Here is a 26,067-nt window from a genome sequence, read left to right on the forward strand (position 1 = left end):
ATACATTAGGAATTGGAACCACAGTACAGTACAGTATGAAAAACACGAAAGCGAAGTAGAAAAAAAAAATTTCAATAATGAGCTGACTGAATCGCATGTTTAACATGCGTGCACGAATGTTAAATAATCACAATTCCCGCTGTAGATATATGAATGCGCGTGCATGTGCGTGTTTAATTTTATATAAAGAGATGTTTATAAACCAAGTTTATGACGTATTCTGGTGGAATATGTCAAATAGGATCGGATAAGAAATCGAATGAAAAATTGCATGACAAGCCGATTCTGGGATTGTCATGCGAGCTGTCGATTGGGCATTTTTACGTTATTGTTCTACAGTAAAAATCGGAGAAGATTAAAGGTCTGATAATGCATCAGTTTTAAAGAAAATTGTTCATAGAAACTCATTATGAATCCTTAGTTGTGTTAGAATATGTGGTATGCTTCTTGAGAATATATAACCAGAAAATAAATTTCTATGACAAATAATTATTTATTTTAATAATTTAAAACATAATTATTTTTAATGTTAGTCTGAGCCACAAAAAATTAAAAAAAAATGGAAACCTATACTATAGAGCACTCCAAACAACCGATTAAGAGGGTGGTGGTGGTCGTCGTCATGTGATGGAAACTAATTATAATTGATTATAATTAATTAAGTAATTAATTATCTTCACTTTTCTTTATTAATTAATTAATAAAGAAACAAGCCAACAATGAAAATGAAATAAATAAATCCGCTAATGTCTTTTATTCCCCAAAGGCGGATGAGACTGTTCAGCCCTAACGAACTTTTGAAGACCGGTGGGTAACCACCGCCCACTTTTAGCCAATCATCGATAACTAACCCAACGCCATCAATGATTTAATAGATATCCGGGGACGAGAGTACGAAAGAGAAACCAATAATATAATTATTTAATTAAATTAGTAATTTAGTAACTGAGATATGTTAATAATTAGGAATATTTGTAATTAGTTTGATGTTTATTTAATCGATGGATTAAAATGTATTGGAACAATTTGATACTTCTAATATTAAGTATCTTAATTTTAATTTCGGTTTCCAAAAAAATATTTCACTTTTGGTTATGAAAAAAAAAGTCATATCTTTTATATTTTCGTTAGAGAATAAAGTTACCACGTAAAAATAGTAGGCCACAAGTCATGTCAACTCATTGTTAATACGTTACATCAGAGGTCGGTAGACGTTTACTGAGAAAAGTCGAATAGTAATTATTTTACACTTTGCGAGCCAATGGGTAAAATCGAGGATATCATGTACTTAGATATGATAGAAAAGAAAATTTCCACATTTTTATTAATAAAATATAGAATGTAATTATGTACAAACAGATTTTGGAGAAATTAAAGAGAAGTATGGAATTAATTTTTATGAGACGTTTAATTGAGGTGGGTGGTTCAGAGTTAGTGTTCTCAATCATCACATCGATTATAAATCTTATCAGATAAAGTGTTTTTTTTTTTTTTTTACATTTCCAGAGTTTTGTTTAGTGCTTTTCCTATTATCTTCTTTATTCTGTTACTTTCTTTATTTCTATGTTCAGTTTTTATTATGATTTAATGCTACTGTAATTGTCATATTTTAATTTCAATGAACTATGAAAAAAATCTCTTACTTTTAAATGCTTTTTTTAGATGTTTACTTGTTTTTCTTTTTTTTTTCTGTAACTGTTTTAAAGGAAACGTAAGGAGTTTGTTTTGTTTTTTTTTAAATAATTAGAAAAAAATAATACAGCGATTAATTACATGAAGAGCCAAAGGCTTCAATTCGGCGACATGAACTTATTTAAGTTAAGGGATATTACATCCCATATTCTAATATCTAATATCTTCGGCTATGAAACAATATGGGATGTAATATCCCTTAACTTAAATAATACAGGGATGATCATGACAAATTTGAGATGAAAAAAAAAAGTCTGTTATGCATCAGGATTTTACCGAATTCTCGGGAAAAAAACCTCAACCTCTGCCATCAAACGAGACTATCAAAATAAAAGCCACTAAAAAAAGATTTTATTTATTCGTTCCATTTTTAAAATAATATCGCAAGTCATTCTTAATTCTTATTGCAAAGCATAACACTAATTTTGTGGAAGTTATTTTGACGAACTAGGATGGATTTATTAATAATAATAGTAATAATAAGAGGAGGAAGAAGAAGAAATCTTATTTTTGATAACAAAAGAATAAGACACTACGCTCAAATGGTAATTTCTTTAGTAATTTCTTTATTTATTTTTTGTTTTCGTATGAAGTACTTTTTTAAAAGTGCAAAAAAAAAAAAAAAAAAAATCGCAACTCTCCTGATTTTTTGGAATATCTATACTACACTTAGATTATATTAAAAATCGATTCCATAATAAATTAGAACGAATATTTTCAGATACCTGGATCCATTTAACATGAAGGTGTTAGAAGACTACCCTTTGAAGTTTCTAATATAGTTTTTATCATTTTGAACGCTATTACTGATATTGCATTCCTTTTTACAAGAAAAATATAAATACAGTTATCGAAGATCTGGGTTCGATTTCTGTCTTAATACGAGAGGAACCTTATAAGAACTTTTCAACTAAAGGGGAATTAGTTAGCATCATGCGGATGTGATAGAAGTTTTGAGTTTTTCTTTCAACATAATATGAAAACCAACCCTGATTTTACAGACGGTAAACTTACTTTGTAGTATTGCCATTCCTTTAGCATAATCTCAAATATCCAACATATACACAATGTTGAGTAAAAAAATATATGGATAATTTAAGTCTAATCTTTGTATTCATTTCCTCAAATCATGTTGCAGTAGTTCATTACACGATGCATTATCATTATCACGTTGGTATCTTTTTTTTTTTTTTTTTTTTAGAATCGCCATTGTCCAAAATGTCAGTATAATGTTTTTCTAGGCAGTAAGACAAGGGGTTTATGGTCAGACCAAGAAACCATCCCCATACCATAACAGCATTCTTAACAAATGATACAAGCCACTCTGGTAAAGAACTCTAGTCAATAACACTCTTCTGGCAGCTGCCCTATCCGTATAGATCCATCTGTTTCAAAAGATGCGTATCTGAATTCTTTATTCCATACCACAGTTTTCCAACCGTCCAAAGTGCAATCACAGTGAGCTCTGTACCAACCAAATGAAGCCAGAGCTTGTTAGGGATTGATGTTTTAGATGGTAAAGCAACCCCTATATGCAAACCAAGAGTGGTTATTCACTTAACTACATAATGTTTTGATGTAAAACTTTATAGTTACGGACAAGCCCTGAACTCCTTGTTGCGAGAATCTACTGATGCAAGACAGACAAAATCACATCAAAGACATGGATGTTTATGAATGTCTTTAGATAATGGATATATTTAATCTCCCGGTGTAAGACCATCACCCTACTTTTGTTTGAGCCCTAAAGTTCCATGTTTGGTCTCTAGAGCAGGGCTTCCAGATTATTCAATCTTTAGCACCCACAATACTGATATTAATATACCAAAGGCTATCAGTCTTCATAGATAAGTGTCACATAAGAACAACAACACCAACACAGGCATTTATAGCAGAACAGTATACCTGCTGCTCAGCTTACACGATGTGGGTTCCGATCCTGCTGAGACATGAATGTTTAAGTGGAAGATTGTTTTCATTATTTTCACCATCAGCTTGCTCATTGGAAGTCAAAAACGTTCTACATTAAGTACTACATTTTGTCTCTGAAACAAATTCTCAAATTCCCAAATGCATTTCCAAAGTTCCGATTATCTAAAACTTTACTTATGCGCTCCACTAATATGCTAGAAGTTTAGGACCTTTGGTAGGATGGGATTGTCATGAAAGCTATAAGGAAACAAAAAAAAATATATATTATTTTAGTTGGCACATTTAGTGATAGTAGTAAACATACACAAGATGTGCAATTCATATTATGTTAAGTTAAAATTTTAATACATTGTTTCACTGGGACGTCTAACGTGTGCAATGACTTGCACTAAATGTAAAGCTTCAAATAATTCCAAGCCTTTGACCAAAATGGTCATGAAATAACCCACCAACGTATCGTGTGTATGGGCAGCTGTTTCAGATACTGACTGCGCTAAATTATTCCTGTCAGATCATTTTTATTTCATTTTCCATTAAAGCCTTAGAAAGACCATAGATTCTGTTCCCTTAAGAGATCAGAGCGCTTTGTATTTCTCAACGTTTAAGATGTTAGCGGGTCGATTGTATATTTTTCAAAACCCTGTCTTTTCTATCTTTATATTCTTAGGTTTATCGATCAGAAGAAATCTAATTACTTGCTCGCTATTCGCGATAGTCAAGAATGAGTACACTCTTGGGAGATATGACTTTCATCTATTTTCTAGGATGAGTGAAATTTCATCAGGATTAAGTGTGTAAACTTTATAAATGGATTACAAATTTCTCAAACCGGTAAATTGCTTTTGTTATTAAATAGGGCTTGCCATTGGCTTTTCAAAGTGTCTAATCAATTCACGCTGAGTATGTAAAAATGCACTCCTGGGTAATTTAGCTGTAGATCCGTCTATTGTCCCATAATTCTGTATTAAGCTCCTTGTTGAAGTAGAAATAGAACTGTTGTCTGGATGGTTTTTGTTTTTTGCTCGGTCCTAGTTGCAGCATTGTGTTTAGCAACACAGCATTGGATCTTATCATGATTTTCTGAATAGAAAGAACCTTTTTTGATTATTACAAGCAACGATCACAGGTAAAAATTCCAGATTTTATGATACATATTAAGACTGGAGAGATTATTAGAATCGATGAAAATTCTTATCAGGAAAGAATCTCAATTTTAGTGAATTTTAGACTATTCCATTGAAACCCTTAGTTACAATAAAAACTCCCAATGCATATGCTGTTGGCCCAATATTTCACTGTTGAAAAATTAAGAAATATTAAAATGAAATATACTTCGGCGTGTGTTCACAATTCTTCTCGTATTTAAAGATGATTGAGATTTATCCTGCAAAAGGTTACGTGAAGCTTAAATTCTAAAATTATAAATGGGTGATTGCAACTCAAGACACAAGCTTTCATCCATCCAGCTGTTAACTATGTACAAATCCCAAATTTGCCCGTCCTTAGATTATACATGTTTAGGGGATGCACCCAGAACACCCTATAAATTGTTGATGCTGTTCAGCGATTCAGTTATAATTCACTTAGTGAATTACTTCAACATGTGATTTAAGCTTTGCGTCATTTTCCAATTCACAAAAAGTAATAAATAGCTTTGAACTTTGAACTTAATTGGTTGATGGACTAAGTCCTTGACTCTTTATCCCTTCATCTGTATTTTAGTTTGTGGGTGATGAGATTATTGTGGGTAATTTACCCGCCCATTGTGAGCATTGAGGATGTATCAGCTTTCTCTTGCGATGGAGGATTTCGTTTTTTTATGTTTGAAACGATCTGATGGTTTGTAGTCTGCTGCTTGTCGAATTAGCTGATTTGGGTGATTATCTGTGATTGTGAAGAATTTCTCTGCAATGCCTGTCATGTAGGTCTTGATATCTGGAAGATTGGCTTCTTGATGTAACCGGATGTTTCTGATGAACCACGGGGCATTAAATGCCATTCTTAGGCATTTATTCTGTATTATCTGAAGTCTGTTGATGTTTCTTTTAGTTGTGCGTCCCCAGGTTGGAGAGGCGTAAGTTAGTTGCGGTCTGATTACTGATTTGTAAAGGAGAATTTTGTTGCTTATGCTTAAGAAACTGTTCCTATTGAAAAGTGGATATAGCTGTGCTATGGTCTGACTTGCTTTAATGGCGACACTATCTGTATGTGACTTGAAATTTAGACGTCTATCAAGATGAACTCCCAGATATTTGGTAGAATTATGCCAAGGGATGATTTTACCAAACATTTGTATGCTTGTATTCAGTTCTGCTTTACGTCTGGTGAAAACTACTGCAGAGCTTTTGTTTGGATTGATTGCGATACGCCATTTGGTGTACCAATCCTCCAATTCATTGACTGCTCTCTACAGCTTGATTGTGGCCAGATGTGGACGGAGGGATCTGGCTATAATGATTGTGTCATCGGCATATAGAGCGGTGATAGATGAAAACAGTTTGGGGAGATCTGCCATGTATATGGAGAAGAGTAGGGGAGATAGCAGAGAACATTGAGGGACTCCGGCCGTGATTCTCCTCTCTGTGAATCTGATCCCGTTGAGTTTATTTTACATTTTCTGTTATTTAGATGTGATTTGATAAGTAGAACTAGTGGTAATGGAATACCAACTTCGTTTAGTTTAAAAATTAGTCCGTGATGCCACACTCTATCAAATGCCTGAGTGATGTCCAGGAAAACTGCGAGTGTTGGTGCCATTCATATCCTTGGGTTATATATTCGACAACTCTGTAAATTTGTAGAGTTGTGGAGTGATATTTCCTAAAGCCGAATTGTTCACCTTGAATGACATGGTTGATATCTCTTGAACCCGCGTGAGAATAGCACGTTCGGCTATCTTACCTATGCATGAAAGAAGGTTGATTGGGCTGTAATTTTCAGGAAACTGTGTGTTTTTTCTAGGTTTGGGAATTAGGAAAACGTTGGCAATTTTCCATCGCTCTGGGAAATAATTTAGCCGAAGGATGGCATTAATGATGGCTACCAGATGCATAACCCCTTGCGGGGAAGTAGCTTGAGCACCTTGTTTGTTATTCCATCTGGACCCGGAGCCTTTTTGTTATTTAGTTTTCTTAAAATCTCATATATTTCTGTTGGTGACACGGATTTGTTGTTGGATTGGACTGAAGCATTTTGAGTTATTTTACGCACTTGGGTGTGGATTTTACTTATGAAATTTATATCTGTATTGATATAATTGGGGCTGCACTGTTTTTCTAGGCTGTCAGCAAATGCTTCAGCTTTTTCCTCGTTGTTGTAGACAACACTGTATTCACCTTGGATTGGAGGAAGTAAAACGCTTTGAACCGAGTGATTTCATCATTTTTCATATTGATTGATCCTCTGTGTTTAATTGGTGAATTTTTTTATTACAGAGTTGGTTACGGTGTTCCTTTAGGGCATATCGAATCTGGTTTGTTGCTCTATTGACTGCTTGTTTATCCGCTGGGTCCACTCTTCTCTGATATTGTCTTCTTAATCTGTTTTTCTCTTGAATAAGACGTTTTATATCCTCTGGGAGTTTATTTGATGCTGCATATTTGGTTATATTTGTTACCTGTGTTATAGCTGTCAGTAGTTGTTTTTTTTCAAGAATTTTCACTGCTTTTTCTATATCTTCGGTGGATGTTATATGCGGTATTGGACCAAGGTTTTCCTGGAAGGCTGAGGGAAGTTGTTTCCAATTTATAAATGCAGTTGTGTTTTCCGTTAAATTTTGTATGGTGCCTAGTTGTAATATGATGGGGTTATGATATCAGAACTTAAGTCGTTGATTGCTTGTATCTGATAGCTGTGCGCTATGTTTTTTAATATAGCAATACCTAGTACATCAGGACGTCCGGTTGTGTGGGTCCAGTGGGTCCAGTGGGTCCTATTACTGCTATATTTCTTGAAGTGGTGTAAGAGTTGAGTTTTATTCCGTTAATATTTGAGTTTCTGCTATTCCAGACTGAATGTTTGGCATTAAAATCTCCGGCTATAATCACTGCTCTGCCTGTATTTAGTATTAGATCTAAGTCAGATTCAACGAGTTTTTTATTTGGGGGTTGTTGTAGGCTGCATATATCGTAATGCTGTTTGTGTTTTCCATATCCATGTGTTCTGTTTGGGGGTTCGGCTATTGAATTATGTTTATGTTTCTTTTCACGAAGATGGCAGTGCCTCCACCTCTGGCAAAGCATCTGTTTGTACGGTAAGTGCTATAACCGTTAATTCTGATTTTGTCACTTGGACGAAGATGCGATTCATTTATGAGGATGATGTCTGCTTGGGTTTCTGCTGCAAACTTCTGCAGCTCCTGTAATTTGATAGATAAATCATTACCATTCCATGAAACAATTTGTAGCGATTTCGGTTTTCTTTTAGACTTATCCATTAAGAATTTCCACAAGGAGTGATTGTGTGTGCCTTAAGATGATATCCTTGGCTTCTTGAGTTGGGTTGGTTTGTCGGCGTTCAGCAAGCATTTCACCTAAGTGACTTGTTATGTTCAGTAGGATAGGTTTGTTGGTTTGCTGTGACTGATTTGGTTTTGGGTCTTTTTAGAAGATTGATCTTCTAACTTTAGCATACGATCTTGCACTCGTTGTGGAGACTATGGTTTGATTGGAGGACGTGCGTTCTTGTGTAGGTTTACTGGTTTTGAGTTGTATTTTTTGGTTTTGGGGAAATGCTATACAGCCCCTAAAATGTGCAGGGTGTGGTTCTCCGCAGTTTGCACACTTTAATGGAAGTGTGCGGGGTTTTCGGCATTCATTTGATGCGTGTTTGCCACCACATTTCAAGCAACGAAATTCAGCCTTGTAGCATCGTTGGGCTGCAAGGCTGAATCATAAATAGTTGATTTATGTTTCAATGACTCAACTTTTATGACTAGATCACAGATGGTTTGGAGATTGTATATATATATATATATATGTTTTTGATCTCTACTTTCCACTAGAATTAGGGGTTAGGGTGTTTTATAAGCTCTCCGCATTCGGCTGACTTTAATTGGGCTAAATCCCTTAAATTGGAGGTCTGCTGTGAGGTCTTCTATTTGTATTGTTTCAGTTACTCCCCTTAATACCACTTTTTTTTAGATTTTTCTCAGTGTTGAGTGCAAAAGTGTGGTATGGCAGGTTGTTGTCTAGGAGTTTGGTTATTTTTATGTAGTTTGACGACGTTTTTGGTTGTATACGTAATCCTTTCTTCTGTGTTTGTGGCTTTCATGAAGGTGATATCTGAAGACTTCAGTGCCGATGCAACAGACGTTTAGTGCTCCTTGGCCCTTAGGACGACTGGGGATGCCCTTTCTTTAAGTTCATTATCTGGTTCTATCTCCTCTGTTTTGGGTGTATCTGCAGTAGAGGAGATTTTCCTTTTCTTTTTGACTATTTGGAATTCTGTGTTGGTTTCCAAAAACTGCTGAGTACTATCTAGGGATGCAGCATCCTCTATATTCGTGGAGTGTCCTAATTTTGGTTCAGTCAACATACTTCCATTATTTAAATCATCCATTCTTCTGTGACTGCTGTAGGGAGGGATGTATCTAACAGCTTTACTTTCCCTGGCCAGTTGTCGCTCAATAGTTCTCCTAATCTTAGAAATTCTGTATAAACTTCTTCGAATAGGCTTTCATTGAGAGGTTTTGACATGTCTGATAGGAGGTAATAATTTTGTTAGAATAAAGTTTGAGAAATGGGTCCTAGAGCCCAATATAAATATCCCGTAGATCGAATCGAATCGATCTACCAGCATAGGTAGCAAAATTTTTCACTTAAAAGTTTTCTGAATAAAAGTACTTACCAAAAAACTTCATTTATACATACTTCTGCTACTTCATTGCGAATCTAAACCAAAAACACCAACTTATATCATACGCGCCAAACACCACAGAATTAAAACCAGAATTCGAGTCGAAAAATCTTAATGACAGAATTCTAATCAGAATTCAGAATTTTAATCGTAATAAATAGTCCTTATAAGGACTGGCTTAAAGGGGCGAATGAAGACTATTTTTCATCTTCCCCGTTATCTGTAGAGGACAGCGTAGGGATAACGTGTTATTGAGCTATTAAAGCTCTGATCATAGCAGGAGGGTAACAGCAATAGCCGAGCCTCAGTTAGAATATCATTTTCTACATCATTGTCATATGTTAAGGTAAAGCCGTCTCTAAAAATTCGGACGATCCCTAGGCCACTCAATCGTGGGAAAAAGACCGTCCATCTCAGCGTTGGCTCCACTCAGTGATGGCCTTCCACCCACCACCACCACCATCGAGCAGAACCGCTCATATTCCGAAGAAAAGCATTCACCGACAAAGCCCCTCACCGGGCCGGAGAACACTTTCCCATGAGACTCAAATTGCTCCCTTAAGGCAAAAACCTTAAAAGAGCGAACTCAAACTCTCGAATCTCTGCGCCCCAGGGGGACAACAGCAACAGCCGAGCCTCAGTTAAACTTCATTGGTACAGCATTGCCATCCATTACCCTCCAAGGGTATTAATCCTTATCTCTAATAAATTATCTAATAAATAGTCCTTAAAGTCCTTATAAGGACTGGCTTAAAGGAGCGAAGCAAGAATGCTTTTCATCTTCCCCGTTATCTGTAGAGGACAGTGTAGGGATAAGGTGTTATTGGTTATTGATCTATTAAAGCTCTGATCATGGCAAGAGGGTAACAGCAATAGCCGGGCCTCAGTTAGAACGTCATTGGTTACAGCATTGCCATCCATTACCCTCCAAGGGTAAGTCACATATATGAATTTATCACCGCATCTCACGATCAAGTATTAATCACCGCATCTCACGGTCGATTCATCAAGATATCGTCTCTAATAAATAGTACAACAACAACAACGTTACTGACTTGCTGGGTGAAGCATAAAATGCTTTTTGTTTTCCCCCTTGTCTGTGTCGAGAAGCTTGATGGGGGGGGGGTTGTGAGCCTTATGCTCGCACTTTGTGAACTATGGAGTTAGCTCTGTTCTGCTGAGAGCAGGATTGCCTTGGGTCTTTTATGTTTATGATAGTCATGTTCACTATAATTGGAAGCTTGTCTGATTAATGGGTTCGGATGAGAGTGTGCCTTGCTGAAGAACTTTTCCGCATAGTCATGGAGACAACGGATGGGGTTCCGGTTTCTCTGTGGATCTGCGTGTTTCTGATGAACCATGGGACGTCCAAGATCATCCGCAGGCATTTGTTTTGTATCCTCTGTAGTTTTAGGATGTTAGATTTGGATGTGTGACTCCATGCTGGGGATGCATATGTGATTACTGGTCGTATTACCATCCGATATAGTAGCAGCTTGTTGCGTGTATCCAATTTGCTGTTGCAGTTGATCAGGGGATAGATTTGGGCTATTGTTCTAGATGTCTTTGTGCCTATGAGCTTGATGTGGCTGTTGAAATTTAGCTTTTTGTCTAGCTGTAATCCAAGGTATTTGGTTTCTGTCTGCCATGGTATCTATTTTCCGAGGAGTTGAATGTCATCTTGGATGAAGGCTTTGCGTCTGGTGAATAGTATAGCTGAGCTTTTGATGGGGTTTTCTTGTATCCTCCAGTCCGAGAACCATTTCTCTAGCTTTGTAATGGTGTCCTGGAGACGACTGATCGCCATGTGTGGGCGGAGATATATTGTCATTATAGCTGTGTCATCAGCATATAGGGCTGTGATGGTAGTCCTCAGGTTCTGTGGAATGTCAGCCACGTAGATTGTGAAAAGTAAAGGAGCCCATAGGGATCCCTGTGGTACTCCTGCCAGGATTTGGCGCCTAGCTGAGAATGGTGCCATTTATTTTTATCTGCATGGATCTGTCAGTAAGATATGATTTTATTAGACGGGTAAGGTTTGTTGGAATGTTGGCCTGAATGAGTTTGTAGAGTAATCCTTGATGCCATACCTTGTCAAAGGTTTTGGCAATATCCAGAAAAACTGCAGCTGTGTGAGGGTTCCAGTTGTATCCTTGAGTGATATGCTTCACTAGTCGGTGTATTTGTTGCACTGTGCTGTGTTCACGGTGGAAGCCAAATTGTTCGCTTGGAATTATTGCTAATTGGTCTAATTTTTCTTGTAGTCTTGAGAGGATGATTTTTTCAGCAATCTTTCCTAGGTTGGAAAGCAGGCTTATTGGAAGCTTTGGGGGAGTTATGGATTGTTTCCTGGCTTTTTTATTGGTATGATGTCGGCTGTTTTCCATGCAGTGGGGAAGTGTTGTATCCTCAGTATTGCATTAGTTATGTTAACCAGGTGCACAATAGCCTTTCGAGGAAGTAGTTTGATGATTCTGTTTGTAATTCCATCTGGACCTGGAGCGTTTTTGTTGCTAAGATGTTTTATGATGTTGGTTATTTCCATTGGAGTAGTGGGGGTGATGCTGTCTGGTTTGTCTGGGGTCTGTCTTAAGGTACGCTTGACCTGCTGGTGGACTTTATATATGTGGGTGATGTTTATGTTGTCATATGATGGGCCGCATTGTTTTTCTAGATTTTGTGCTATTGCTTCTGCTTTTTCTTTATCTGTGTGCGCCGTTCCATGTGCAGTTTGCATGGGGGGGGGGGGTAGAGGGTTGTATTTGGTGCGCAGGATATTCAGAAATTTCCATATTGTGTGATCTTCTGGGTTGAGTGATGAGAGTTTATTGTCCCAATCCTGATTCCTGTGGTTTTGAAGTGCTTTTCTGACTTTGTTGTTCAGGTTGTTCAATGTTTTCTTGTCCTGTGGGGCTCTTGTGTTGTGGTATCTTTTCCTGGCTTTGTTTTTTGTTCTGATGAGGTCCATGATGTTTTATGGGAGCTGTCTGGTTGGGTGATTGGTTGTGGTTTTGGTGACTGCTTCTAGTGCTTTTTTGATTTGGTTTGTTAGATTGCTTACTGCTTCATTTATTTCTTCTTTTTGTGGATGATGGTTACAGGGCCAATGTATTCTGGTAGGATTTTGGCTAGCCTATCCCATGATATGAAGGTGTGCTGGGGAGGGGGGGGGGGCAGTTGATCTTGCGTGCCAATTTTGATCAGGATTGGGTTGTGGTCAGATGATAGTTCATTGATCGTCTCTAGTTGGTATTGATAATTGATGTTTTAAAGATAACTATGTCAAGTACATCTGATCTGCCATGAGGGCTGTAATGAGTGTGCTGAGTGGGTCCTGCTACCACAACTGAGTTAAGTGTTGAGTATTTGTGTAGTATGCGTCCACTTCTATTGTTGGTGGAGCTGAATCATGCTGTGTGTTTGGCGTTCAAGTCTCCTGCTACGATGGTGGGGGGTCTGTGGTGCCAAGGACGGCATCCAGGAATGCTGTCAGTATAGGATTGTTTGGTGAGGTGTAGGCGGCATATATCTTGAGGCTTCCAGCATTGTTTGTGTCGACTTGTATTCCTGTAGTCTCCAGGTTGGTAGTCTGTGGGTTGGCTATGGCATTGTGCTGGAGGTACGGTTTGATGTAGATGGCAGTGCCTCCCCTTCTGGAGCTGAGTCTATCCATTCGGTACGTTGTGCACCCCCTCACTTTTGGGTTGTTGGCAGGTCTTAGGTGGATCTCGTTGATCAGAATTATGTCCGGATTGTGTCTTTGTGCGAATTCTAGTATCTTGTTGGTGAGGCCGTTGGCATTCCAGGCTGGAATTAGAAACGAGTTGGGTTTTACTTTTGTTTTATTCATTATTGAGCTGTCAGTATGGAATGGGTTCCTTGCAGGAATCTCTTTGTGGAGGATGGAGTTGGGTTTGTTCGGCTGAACTCCTGCAGTCAGTATTGCTGTGATGTTGGATCCTATTTGATTGTTCTGCATTGTGTCCTTTGGGCAGGCTGCTTCTGCATAGGTATTGGTGGGAGGTTGAGCCCTTTCCTGACTTTTGTGGATAGGGTTTTGTTGGTTTGATGACTGTGCAGCCGAGATGCTTTGAGTGGTCCAGATTGGGGGAGGTTGGACAGGTCTTGTATTTCCGTGATTTCTGTGGTGGCGGTTGCATCCTTTGTAGTTTGCTGGGTGGGACCTCCACAGTTGGCACATTTGGCTGGTGTGGATCTTGGTTTTGAGCATGTAATGGTTTGATGTTTCTCACCACACTTCAGGCATCTGAACTCGACTTTACATAGTCTTTGGGCATGGCTAAACTTTTGGCAACGATAGCATTGTCCTGCTGATGCCCTTTTCCTAAGTGGTTCTCTTGTTATCTTAAGTCCACAGACCGCAGTTATGTCGTAAATTCGTCTTTGCATGTTCTGGATCTCAACTAATACTAATAGCATCGGTCATTTATCAGATCTAAGCATCCGACTGACTTTGATTGTTGTTAGGCCCTGCTGGGTGAGGTCTGCCGTGATCTCCTCGGAGGTAATGCCTTCAGTGACACCTCGCAGTACAACCTTGAGATTTCTTTCGCTACTTCGAAGGTGTGGTACTGTAGTTTGTTTATCCATCATTTTTGTTATCCCTCTGTAGTCTGTGACTGTTGTTGGTTGAATGAATTTTTACTCCTTCGTCGGTGTTTCTGGCCCAGGAGTAGTCAATGTTATGTTCTCTCAGGTTTCTTGCAACTGTGGTCCATTTTTCTTTTTCATGGAGAATTACCGGGGGACCTTTTCCTTTTTTTCCAGCACTGTTTGTGAGGGTGATTCGTTTTCCATATGATCATCCTCGGTTCTGCGTCTTTTATTCGTTTGTTCTTCTGTGAAGACTGTCTGACTGTGGTTCTCAGGTAGTGAGATGGACGTGTTGTTGATCTCTTCAACTTCGTCCTCGATATCTTCGGGTTCATCAGGTTGAGTATACAGGTTTAGGAAACCTGGCCATTCCGTATCGAATTTTTTAAGCAACGATTTAAATAGTTTTAGTGCTTGATCTTTGTTTAGATGATCTAGAAGATCATTAAAGTTATCCATATCTGTTCTGTTCGTTATTAAATCTAATAGATGGTGATTGGGGAATTGCGTACGAGCGCAAGTAGAAATCTCACAGGTCTAGAGACCTGCCAGCAGAAATTCTGAGAAATATTTATATTTATAATGGCGAAGAGAACGGGCTAGGGCTGGAAAATTGCATCAAAAGTCAAAGTCTTACTTGTATTCCGCTATCAAAGAAGATTCACAAAATCTAAAACTCACTAATCACCACTGAAATCAAAAACATTCTTCGCAACAACAACCATCATGCCTTATCTAAAGGTAAAGCCGTCTCTAAAAATTCGGACGATCCCTAGGCCACTCAATCGTGGGCGAAAGACCGTCCATCTCAGCGGTGGCTCCACTCAGTAATGGCCTTCCACCTACCACCACCACCACCGAGCAGAACTGCTCAAATTCCGAAGAAAAGCATTCACCGACAAAGCCCCTCAGCGGACCGTGCCGGAGACTCAAATTGCTCCCTTAAGGCAAAAACCTTAAGAGAGCGTACTCATATTAGCAATAGCCGAGCCTCAGTTAAACTTCATTGGCTACAGCATTGCCATCTCATTGCCACCACAACCATCATGCCTTATTTAAAGGTAAAGGAGTCTCTAAAAATTCGGACGATCCCTAGGCCACTCAATCGTGGACGAAAGACTGTCCATCTCAGCGGTGGCTCCACTCAGTGATTGCCTTCTACCTACCACCGCCACCACCAAGCAGAACCGCTCAAATTCCGAAGAAAAGCATTCACCGACAAAGCCCTTTATCGGGCCGTGCCGGAGAACACTTTTCCCGGAGACTCAAATTGCTCCCTTAAGGCAAAAACCTTAAGAGAGCGTACTTATATTAGCAATTGCCGAGCCTCAGTTAGAGCTTCATTGGCTACGGCATTGCCATCACAACCATCATGCCGGTATTCATCTTCCGCCATTTTCACCTACTGTCTAATAAATTTCTTCATTTTTCAACAGTGAAATACTGGACCAACAGCACATGCATTGAGAGTTTTTATCGTAAATAAGGGTTTCAATAGAATAGTCCAAAATTCACTAAAATTGAGATTCTTTCCTGTTAAAGAATTTCGTGGATTCTAATAATCTCTCTCCAGTCTTATTACTAAAGAATATGTATCATTAAATCTGGAATTTTTAACTGTGATCATCGCTTGTAATAATCAAAAAAGGTTCTATCTATATTCAGAAAATCATGAAGAAGATCACGAAAAGTAATAAATAGTTCTTAAAGGTCTTAAAAGAACTGGGAGATGGACTGAGTCCTTGATTCTTTATCTCGTCATCTGAATGAAGAAAATATGTGTGGATGGGGTGTTATTGAGCTAAACGCTCTAGTCATGGCTGGGTAATGGCAATAGCCGTTACTTCAGTTAAAACTTCATTGGCTACAGCATTGCCATTCGTTACCCTGGAAGTCCTAAAAAGGACTGATATTATGCCTCTCCGTGATGTAATAAATAGTATTAACATTAACATTTCTGGCTAGATGGGTGAAACAAAATTGCTTTTCATATTCCCCTTTGTCTTGTATTGAAAGAACTTTAAATGAAGTGTTTGTAAGCTATATGTTCGCCCATTGAGGGCAGTGACGCTTGTTGTGTTCAGCTGAACTTAAGATAGACTTTGGTCTTTTATATTTGTTGATTTCTGCTTCATTATATTCCGAGGCTTCCTTGATCAACGGGTTTGGGTGGTTGCTTGTCTTGGTAAAGAACTTCTCAGCTAGATTTATGAGAAAGGAAGAGATATGCGGGATATTAACTTTTCTATGGATCTGGGTGTTTCTTATAAACCAAGGGGAATCCACAATCATCCTCATGCATTTATTCTGTAATCTCTGAAGTTTTATAATGTTTGAATTTGCAGTGTGGCTCCATGCTGGGGATGCGTAAGTGATCACCGGTCGAATTACCATCTTGTAAATTGTTAATTTTGTTTGCGTGTCCAGTTTACTTTGTCTGTTGATCATAGGGTAGAGCTGTGCTAAGACTTTGGATGTCTTTGAGGTAATGTAACTAATATGTTTGATGAATAGGAGTTTACTATCAAGAATCACTCCAAGATATTTAACTTCAGTCTGCCATGGAATCTTTACTCCCAATAAATAAATATCCTCCATGGTATGGATTTTCTTTGTAATAAACAATATAGCTGAGCTTTTCTGGGGGTTAACTTGGATCCTCCAGTCTGCCATCCATTTTTCTAAAATGCTGGTTTGGAGTCTTTTAGTCGCCAGTTTTGGGCTCAGTGATCTTGCCATCAGTGCAGTATCATTTGCATATAATGAAGTGAATGTTGTTCTTGGATGTTCGTGAATGTTGTTCAGAGGGATGTCTGCTACATAGATTGAGAACAGGAGAGGTGCCAGAAGAGATCCCTGAGGTACGTCTGCTGAGATTCTGCGTCTGGTCGAAACCTTTTCGCCGACCCTGATCTGCATATATCTGTCTTTCAGATAAGAATGTATTATTTTTTATTAACTTGACTGGAAAGTTAAATTTTGTCAGTTTGTATAGAAAGCCTTGATGCCATACTTTGTCAAACGCCTTCTCCGCGTCGATGAAGATGGCAGCTGTATTCAGTTTCCAGTTGAAACCTTTAGTAATGATTTCTACCAGTCGGTGCACTTGTTGAGCTGTACTATGGGCCTTACGGAAGGCGAACTGTTCATTAGACAAAATTCCTAACTTATCTGTTTCTGCTTGGAATCTTGAGAGGATCACTTTCTCTGTCACCTTTCCGAGACTGGACAATAGGCTTATGGGTCTGTAGCTTTCGGGAAGGTGAGCATTTTTTCTTGGCTTCTTCAGTGGTATGATTGTGACTGTTTTCCATGTAGTAGGGAAATGCTGGAATCTAAAGATGGCATTTGTAATGTTGACGAGATGGACTATGGCGTTGCTTGGAAGTAGTTTTACTATTCTGTTAGATATGCCATCCGGTCCTGGAGCTTTTTTATTGTTTAGATGGGAGATGATATTTATCATTTCTGCCGGATTTGTAGGAGTGATATGTTCGGAGTTAACAGTGTTCTGTCTTAAGGTTGTCCTAACATGACGATGAATCTTGTACATAAGGTTGATATTTAGATTTGTATAAGATGGATTGCACTGATATTCTAGGTTATCTAGTAGTGCTTCGGCTTTCTCTTCATCTTTGTGAACTGTCCCTTTCTTGGTTTGTATAGGGGGTATGAGTTGCTTTTTGGTGCGGATTGCTCTTAAGAATTTCCATACAGAATGATCTTCAGTATTGATGTTAGCCAATTTGGTTTCCCATTGATGGTTTCTGTGTTTTTGAAGAGCTTCTCGGACCTGTCTGTTTAGATTGTTCAATACTGTTTTATCTTGTGGGGCTGTGGTATTGTGGTATCTCTTTCTGGCTCTATTTTTTGCTCTGATTAGATCCATGATTTCTTCAGGGATACGGTTGATTGGGTGGAAGACAGTGGATTGTCTGACTGATTCTATTGCTTTCTGAACTTGTATGGTTAATGTATTTATTGCTGTGTCAATCTCTTCCTTTTTACTGATATTCGGAACCGGACTGTGGGCAGAAGATAATTCGTTGACTGATTCCAATTTGAAGACAACAATGTCCAGTACATCCAAGCTACCCGAAGGGCTGAAGCGGGAGGGGCTCGGTAGGGCCGGCAACAACAATAGAGTTGAGCATTGCATAGTTGAAAAGTGTGTGGCCTTTGGTGCTAGTTGATAAGCTGTACCAAGCTGTGTGTTTTGAGTTGAAATCTCCTGCTATTATTATGGAGTCATTTGGACCAAGTATGGAGTCCAGATCTGTTGTCAGCAGAGGAATGCTTGGAGGGTTATAAGCAGCATAGATCTTAAGACTTCCAGCATTGAAGGTATGTACCTCCACACCTGTCACCTCCAGGTTTACTGTTTTGGACTTGTCTATTGTATTATGGTTCAAATAACTCTTAATATATATGGCTGTGCCTCCACCTCTTGTGCCAATTCTGTCGTTTCTGTACATAGTGTATCCACGGATTTTTGGGTTATCAGCTGGTCTTAGGTGTGTTTCACCAATCAAGATGATATCAGCACCGAGACGAGTTGAACATTCTTGAAGTTCCAAAATGTCGTTCATTAATCCATTTGCATTCCATGCGATTATCTTAAGAGCTTTTGGTTTGAATTTATTATTCATGACAGGTGGCTGTTATAATGTTTTGAGTGCTATGCAGGAATCTCTTTCTGGAAGATGTTGAGGGACATTTCTTGCTGAATTCCTGTAACATAGTGGCAAGTGAGGCTGTTAAAAACGGATGTTATGTTGGAGCTTTCTAGCTCGAGAGATGTAGGAGGCTTAGTTCGTGCAGCCTCAGCATATGTCTTGGTCATGGTTGTTCCTTCCTGTGAGGTAGAAGGCAAGGTGTTTCGGACTGGAGGACGATTTGTTTGGTTGCTTAAAACGTTGTTACGTGGAGGAGCAAAATTGACTTTTGTTTGTCCTCGATTTTTTGGATTGGAAAGGCATCCCTTGTAGTTGGCAGGGTGAGGTCCTCTGCACTTTGCACAGCATGCTGGAGTTGTGCGTGGTTTGGTGCATGTGATGGTCTGGTGTCCCTCGCCGCACTTCAAACACCTGAAGGCTGCCTTACATAATTTTTGGGCATGTCCAAACCTTTGGCATCTATGACACTGACCTGCAGATGTTCTTTTCCTAAGAGGCTCAGTTGAAATTTTGAGACCGCATACTATAGTCAGTTCATAGATCTGCTTTTGTGTGTTGTTTTTTCCACCAGCACCAAAGGCATTGGTCTTTTATCTGATCTGAGCATTCTGCTCACTTTAACTGGGGACAGGCCCTGTCTGGAGAGATCAGTGGTCACATCTTCAGGAGTGATACCTTCAACTGTCCCACGTAGAACTACCTTCAGGTTCTTTTCGCTGGGTAAAGTGAAGGTGTGATATGGGACGTTAGCATTTTCCATAAATCTGGTCATCTGTCTGTAATTCGAGATAGTAGTGCGTTGTATTTTTAACTCCCTCATCTGAATTTTTAGCCCATGAGATGAGATGTTTTGTTCTCTGAGGGCTGATGAGACAGGGATCCAATGTTCCTTATTCCTTAATATGACTGGTGGTATCTTTTCTTTATGACCATTGAGTGCTTCTATCCCTGTTGTTTTGGGTTCTTCCACATTGATGGAGACTTTCCTCTTCTTTTTGACCAATTAAAACTCTGCATCTGTTTCCGAGGTATGATAACTGCTGTCTTGGGATGTAGCATCTTCAATACTTGGGGAGTGTGCAAAATCTGATTGCGTCAGAGTTATGGGCTCTTCACTCATGTCATCCATATTTTCCTCTGTGACTGCTGGGGGGGGGGAGGGGAAATGTGTCAAAGTGCTTGACTTTTCCTGGCCAATTATCACTCAGCAGCTTTCTTAGTCTGAGGAATTCCATGTATACTTCCTCGAATTTGGCCTCATTCAGAAGTTTTGCCATGACAATAATTTAGAAATGTGTTAAGACACAGATGGAGAAAGAGTAGAGATTGCTCAGGTGTTCCGAGCAGGTAAAGATAATCCTGTGGACTTTTGAGGGTCCACTAGCAAATCCCGTAGACACACCAAGGTGTCTACCAGCAATATGATGTCACGATATAAAATAAAACAATGGCGATACTAGCGACAGTATGCTTAGCGTATCGCCCTTGAAAATTCAATTGACTTACCTGGATAAACCACTATGGAAAAATAAAGTGTCTGTTTATGGTAGCAAGCAATTAACTGCTATTATTAATGAATAAGAATAAATCGCTAAAAACATATCAGTCAAATTCACAATTCACCATCAATAATACACGATACGAAACACTAACACGCGAGCCCCCATACTTTTTATTATTGTCCACTTAATAAATAGTCCTTATAAGGACTGGCTTAAAGGGCGAAGCAAGAATTCTTTTCATCTTCCCCGTTATCTGTAGAGGACAGTGTAAGTATAAGGTGTTATTGAGGTATTAAAGCTCTGATCATGACAGGAGATTAACAGCAATAGCCGAGCCTAAGGATTAAAATTAATATATTTTAATCCTTTAAGTGCTTTCACTCCATTAAGCTTCTAGCATGTCTATACAAATTAATAAACAGTCCTTATAAGGACTAGCTTAAAGGGGCGAAGCAAGAATGCTTTTCATCTTCCCCGTTATCTGTAGAGGACAGTGTAGGGATAAGGTGTTATTGGGCCAAGCTCTGATCATGGCAGGAGGGTAACAGCAACAGCCGAGCCTCATTTAGAACTTCATTGGCTACAGCATTGCCATCCATTACCCTCCAAGGGTATTGGATTGAATGAATCAATCACCGCATCTCACGGTCGATTGATCCCTTAATAAATAGTCCTTATACGGACTGGCTTAAAGGGGCGAAGCAAGAATGCTTTTCATCTTCCCCGTTATCTGAAGAGGACAGTGTAGGGATAAGGTGTTGTTGAGCTATTAAGGCTCTGATCATGGCAGGAGGGTAACAGCAATAGCCAAGCTTCAGTTAGAACTTCATTGGCTACAGCATTGCCATCAATTACCCTCCAAGGGTATTTTCCTCCTCTTAATAAATGGTCCTTATAAGGACTGGCTTAAAGGGGAAAAAAACAAGAATGCTTTTCATCTTCCCCATTATCTGTAGAGGATAAGGTGTTATTGAGCTATTAAAGCTCTGATCATGGCAGGAGGGTAACAGCAATAGCCGAGCCTCAGTTAGAACTTCATTGGCTACAACATTGCCATCCATTACCCTCCAAGAGTATGGTGTCGTATTCTTTTGAGCAGTGTAACAATGACTGTTATATTAAAAAGAAATAGGTGTAAAAGTTTTCAGAGTTCAGTGGCTTCATTTATGTTATATATATATATATATATATATATATATATATATATATATATATATATATATATATATATATATATATATATATATATATATATATATATATATATATATATATATATATACATATATATATATATTGACAGATTGCATTATTTAAATATTATTATGCTGGTTCATTAATGGCGTATTAATAAATTAAAAATTACTTACGCCAAATTTCTCAATTGATTAATATTAATGAAAGGGCAAAAAATTCTCTCCAATTTACTGTGGGCTAAAATTAGGATCCAAAGCCAAGCATCTTCGGAAATAAAAGCAGTGGGGGAAAATGGGTTCAAAGACTTCACTGACTAATATTTCCTAGTGTCGACAATAATTGATTACTCCAGCATGGATCCTGTTCCATAATTCTGAACAAAAGATAATAGTTGCCGTGTTACGTACAACACACAAGATGACAACCGCCCATCGTCCCTCTCCCTCCCTTTATACACCTGCGCTTTCCTTCGTCAAGGTCTGCCATCACCTTGTTAGACATGCAACGTAAAAATAAGAAAAGAATTCCGGGAAATGAACGCTTGTCTGACCATTTTGTTCTCTATATATCCATATGGCAATTTTTTCGCCATTCATTGGAAATATAGTTTTGAGTTCACTCACTTACACGTGCTAAAAACATCCGACTTCGGGATATTTATTTTGTGTTATGGACTTTGGACTGCAGTTGTCTATGAGCGGTAGCATCACTAGCATAAAGAAAGTGGAAGTCGGTATGTAAATAATATATGTGTGTGTGTGTGTGTGTGTGTGCCATTTAACTTTTATTTATTGTGTCCGATAAAAATATAAAAAAGGAAATCAGATGCTGCACTTCTACACAACAAAATGCATATTCGCTGCTGACTGGATAAATAATAAGATTCCTATGTAAGATATTTAATGCAATTATGTATTGCTGCACAAGAAAGTTTTTTTTATTTTTTAAATTACTCCTCTCTGAATAAATCTCAAAATTAAAATCACATCTTATCAAGTTAATTAAAATGTTAAATTAAAATTAGGTTAATTAAAAAAATGTGCATTACTTCAATTCAATATATTTTAAAAAATATATTGAATTGAAGTAATGCACATTTCGGATTTTTATTTATATCTTAAGAATTTAATCTTGCCATTACAAATATCGAAACCATATTGAAATATTATGAGTGTCTTGTACTTTAATACAAAATACTTATATAAAAAATAAAATAGAAAATCAAATGCAGTAGCACATGTTTTCTTTGAATATTTCATTTCCTTGTCCAATTAAATTTTTATTAACTTCATTAATTTTTGAAATGTCAAAAATTAATGAAATGAAAATTTCTAAATGTAATTGCTTTTAACATGTAATATAAAGCTAAACTCTTATGACTAATGGTATCGCTAAATTTTATGAAAATAAATATTCATCTAAAATTTTGTTACTTTATATTTCAGAGAAAAAAAAATCGAATTGTGTATGCAATATTCTGTGTAAATGATAAACCTTATAACGAGAAAGGGAAACTTTTTTTAACATTAAAAGACTGGAAATCGCTTCAAGGAATTAAGACTATCACAGACAGCAAAAATGAGATGCAATGTAAAAAACAGAAAAAAAAGCCTTATATTCCATAATGCATAAATAAAAGAAACGAGCACAATATTTTTTACATTTACCAAAATTAAAAGAAAAAAGCATATTAAAAAAAAAAAAGATCACCCCCGAAATTTTCGAATGTCATATTTCGTAAATTTACTTATTAAATTAATAAAATAATTTTTTAAATTTTATTTAATGATTTTCAAATCATGAAACATCATCTTATAGAACTCTTATCTAAGTTTGTTTTCGTTTCGAATATGGAAAAAAAATGAAGGTTTAGGGGCTTAGAATATACCTCTTACTGAAAACAGAAAAATAAAAACTGACGAGGCTTTTACATGCCATGATAGCTCAAAGAAATGAAGTTAGTATCTTAAGAGTGCCGCTGTCACATCAGAAAACACAACTAAGACATGGCATAGAAGAAGCATGACAGAAAAACTGGTGATAGTTGGTAGAAAAATTTCTGAATGGGTTTAGAATTCGTTCTCTCCGTTCGTGGATGTGGAATCACGCCAAAAGCTTTTACTGAAGATGCAAGAGAAATTTGTAGATTTTGGGAGTATAATTACAACCTTTAGGGCAGAGTATTCTGCATAGAAGCGAATAACAAATATTCAAAAATCAAATTCTCCTGATGTGTTACTGTCGTTGTCAACATTTTTAAGTGAATTTCTTAAAATGGATCCTTATTAAGAACAAGAAGAGGTTATGTCTAAATAGCTTTGAAGAATTCAGCTCTATGCATAGAATCGAACATTAAAGACTTCCTTTATGGTTTTAATTTTTTTCACGAGAATAGTTTTAATGATTTATTTGATTGTATAATAATTCTTAACGACATATTTTAGGGAAATAGTTTTAATTGTAATCAATCTGTAGTCTCTTTTATCCCGAATGCATTTTTCGTATTAAACAGTTGGCATCATTTCTGTATTTGTTTAAAATATAACTGAAGCCAACTGAAATATTTAAATAGCTTTTTTTTTTCAATGCAAAATGTCATGTCATGATTCGTAGCTAATGAAATTTAGGTTAATTGTGTAATGAATTAGGCTAATGCTATCACATTAGCTTAGGTTACACATTGTTGTGCATCTTACGCTGAGGAAACTGACTATAAAATTGTTATATATATATATATATATATATATATATAATTAATATTTAACTGACTATAACACAAAAAACTTTAATAAATCACGATTAGTTTCATCGGTGTCCCGACTTCTTCAGGTGAGTGAGAAATAACAAAAAACTTATAAAACTAACAAGGTAAAAAAAATGGACTTTCAGCTAAATAAAAAGAAGAAGAATAGTAACAGTCATATTTGAATTGGTGACCGCGTGCTATTGTTAGCATGAGTTGGATGTGAGTGACAGCTAATTTTAGAGCGCCAGTACTGGATTACTGCGCTATGGAAATCAGGCAAATTGTAGCTTAGATTGTTGTTCATGTGTGAAGGGTCCAGAACTAATTCTTTGGATTCTACAATTTGTCTTTCAAATTCATTCTTGCATATATATAAATTGGTTGTACGGTCCCAATCAACTTGGTGTTGACGTTCTTCGAGGTTAGAGTTGGCGGAGAAAAGAACATGACCGGAAAGGGCGCTCGCTCGTGTTCTATATATAGATAGATAGATAGATATTATATTACATAAAATATATAAAAAATGAAGTAATTTATATATTTTACATATTAAAAATAGAATTGTGTATTAATAAAGGATAGAATTATGAAAAGTTTAATATATTGTTAAAGTAGCACTAGTTATAGTTGAAGTAGTAAATTGGTATATTTCTTAATAATTAAGAAATTCAACGCCTGGTAATGATTCAGATAAGAAAAAGAAAATAGGCTAAAATCATTTAAATATATTTACTTAATACGTGATTTATTTACGAAACTAACGGTATACACATATTAAATATAACGAGGCTAAATACAAAATTTAATTTTAAAAAAGCACCTTTTTCAATATAAATATATATATATATATATATATGTATATATATATATGTATATATATATATATATATATATATATATATATATATAAGAAATAAGAAAGCAAACGTAGTTTATTACCGAACACTAACGGGACTTATCCTTCGCATCCAGTTGCATTTGGTAATGCACTGTATATATAAATGCATCTATTTGTTCCAATTTTTATAACATTTGTATAGCATTCATAAAACATTACTAGATTGAACAACTTACTGTATTAAACCTTCCATACTTTTTTATAAATAATTAATATATATAAATATATATATGGTGTATTTATATAATTATTAATATTTATAGAAAAACTTAAAATAGCGAAAACTTTTATTCAAATTTTCTTTTAATTTAAAATACTATTAATTTTTTATAATATTTATTAATTAAAAATTAAATATCGATTGCTTATTTGTGGATACTTACTTTCAAAGGAGGTTTTTCGTGCTGTTCCAGTACATCTAGATATCTCTTCTCAAATGATCTATTCCAATACGTTCGGTAGGAAGGAGTAAACTCTAGATGAGGAAAAATATCGGCGGTGCTGATGTTAATTTCTTTAGGATCTGTCATCTGGATTACGGGACATTTCATAGAATTCGAAGATTCCCAAGGCCAAAACAGGCTCGAAAAGTCATAACCACTACTGTTTTCCTGAGTATAGTAACTACGATCATCGTTTATCAATGAGCTTGAGGATAAAAGCCAGAATGATTGTCTTTTATGCTTTACCAATCCAATTTGCCATAGCATAATTATGGACATTATTGCTAATAACATTAACATAAGAAAATGATTTTTTGCTTTTGGAATATGGGGCATATTTCAGGCATTTAAATAACCGACAAATATTTTTATAAAATAAATCAAAAATTATAAAAGAAAGTTTAATAAAAGGAATAACTAAATCGTAGCATTCAAATAAGAAAAAATATTACACTGATGACTAGTCGACAAATTCGAATGTTGAAAAAACTATCATGTCCACAGGATTAAC

At 36.9% G+C, this 26,067-nt stretch overlaps 3 pseudogenes; all 3 read right to left on the bottom strand.

The window, feature by feature from the left end:
* Positions 1-25,835, bottom strand: part of LOC150108284 (alpha-mannosidase 2 pseudogene) — a 37,449-nt pseudogene extending 11,614 nt beyond the window's left edge.
* On the bottom strand, positions 15,007-15,128 carry LOC150108285 (U4 spliceosomal RNA; annotated as a pseudogene).
* Positions 15,337-15,465, bottom strand: LOC150108286 (U4 spliceosomal RNA; annotated as a pseudogene).
* Positions 25,836-26,067: the final 232 nt, after the last annotated feature.

The sequence above is a fragment of the Typopeltis vanoorti genome, chromosome 3 (assembly GCF_054136105.1).
Source record: "Typopeltis vanoorti isolate ZY-2024b chromosome 3, IOZ_Tvanoo_1.0, whole genome shotgun sequence".
NCBI lineage: Eukaryota > Metazoa > Arthropoda > Arachnida > Uropygi > Thelyphonidae > Typopeltis > Typopeltis vanoorti.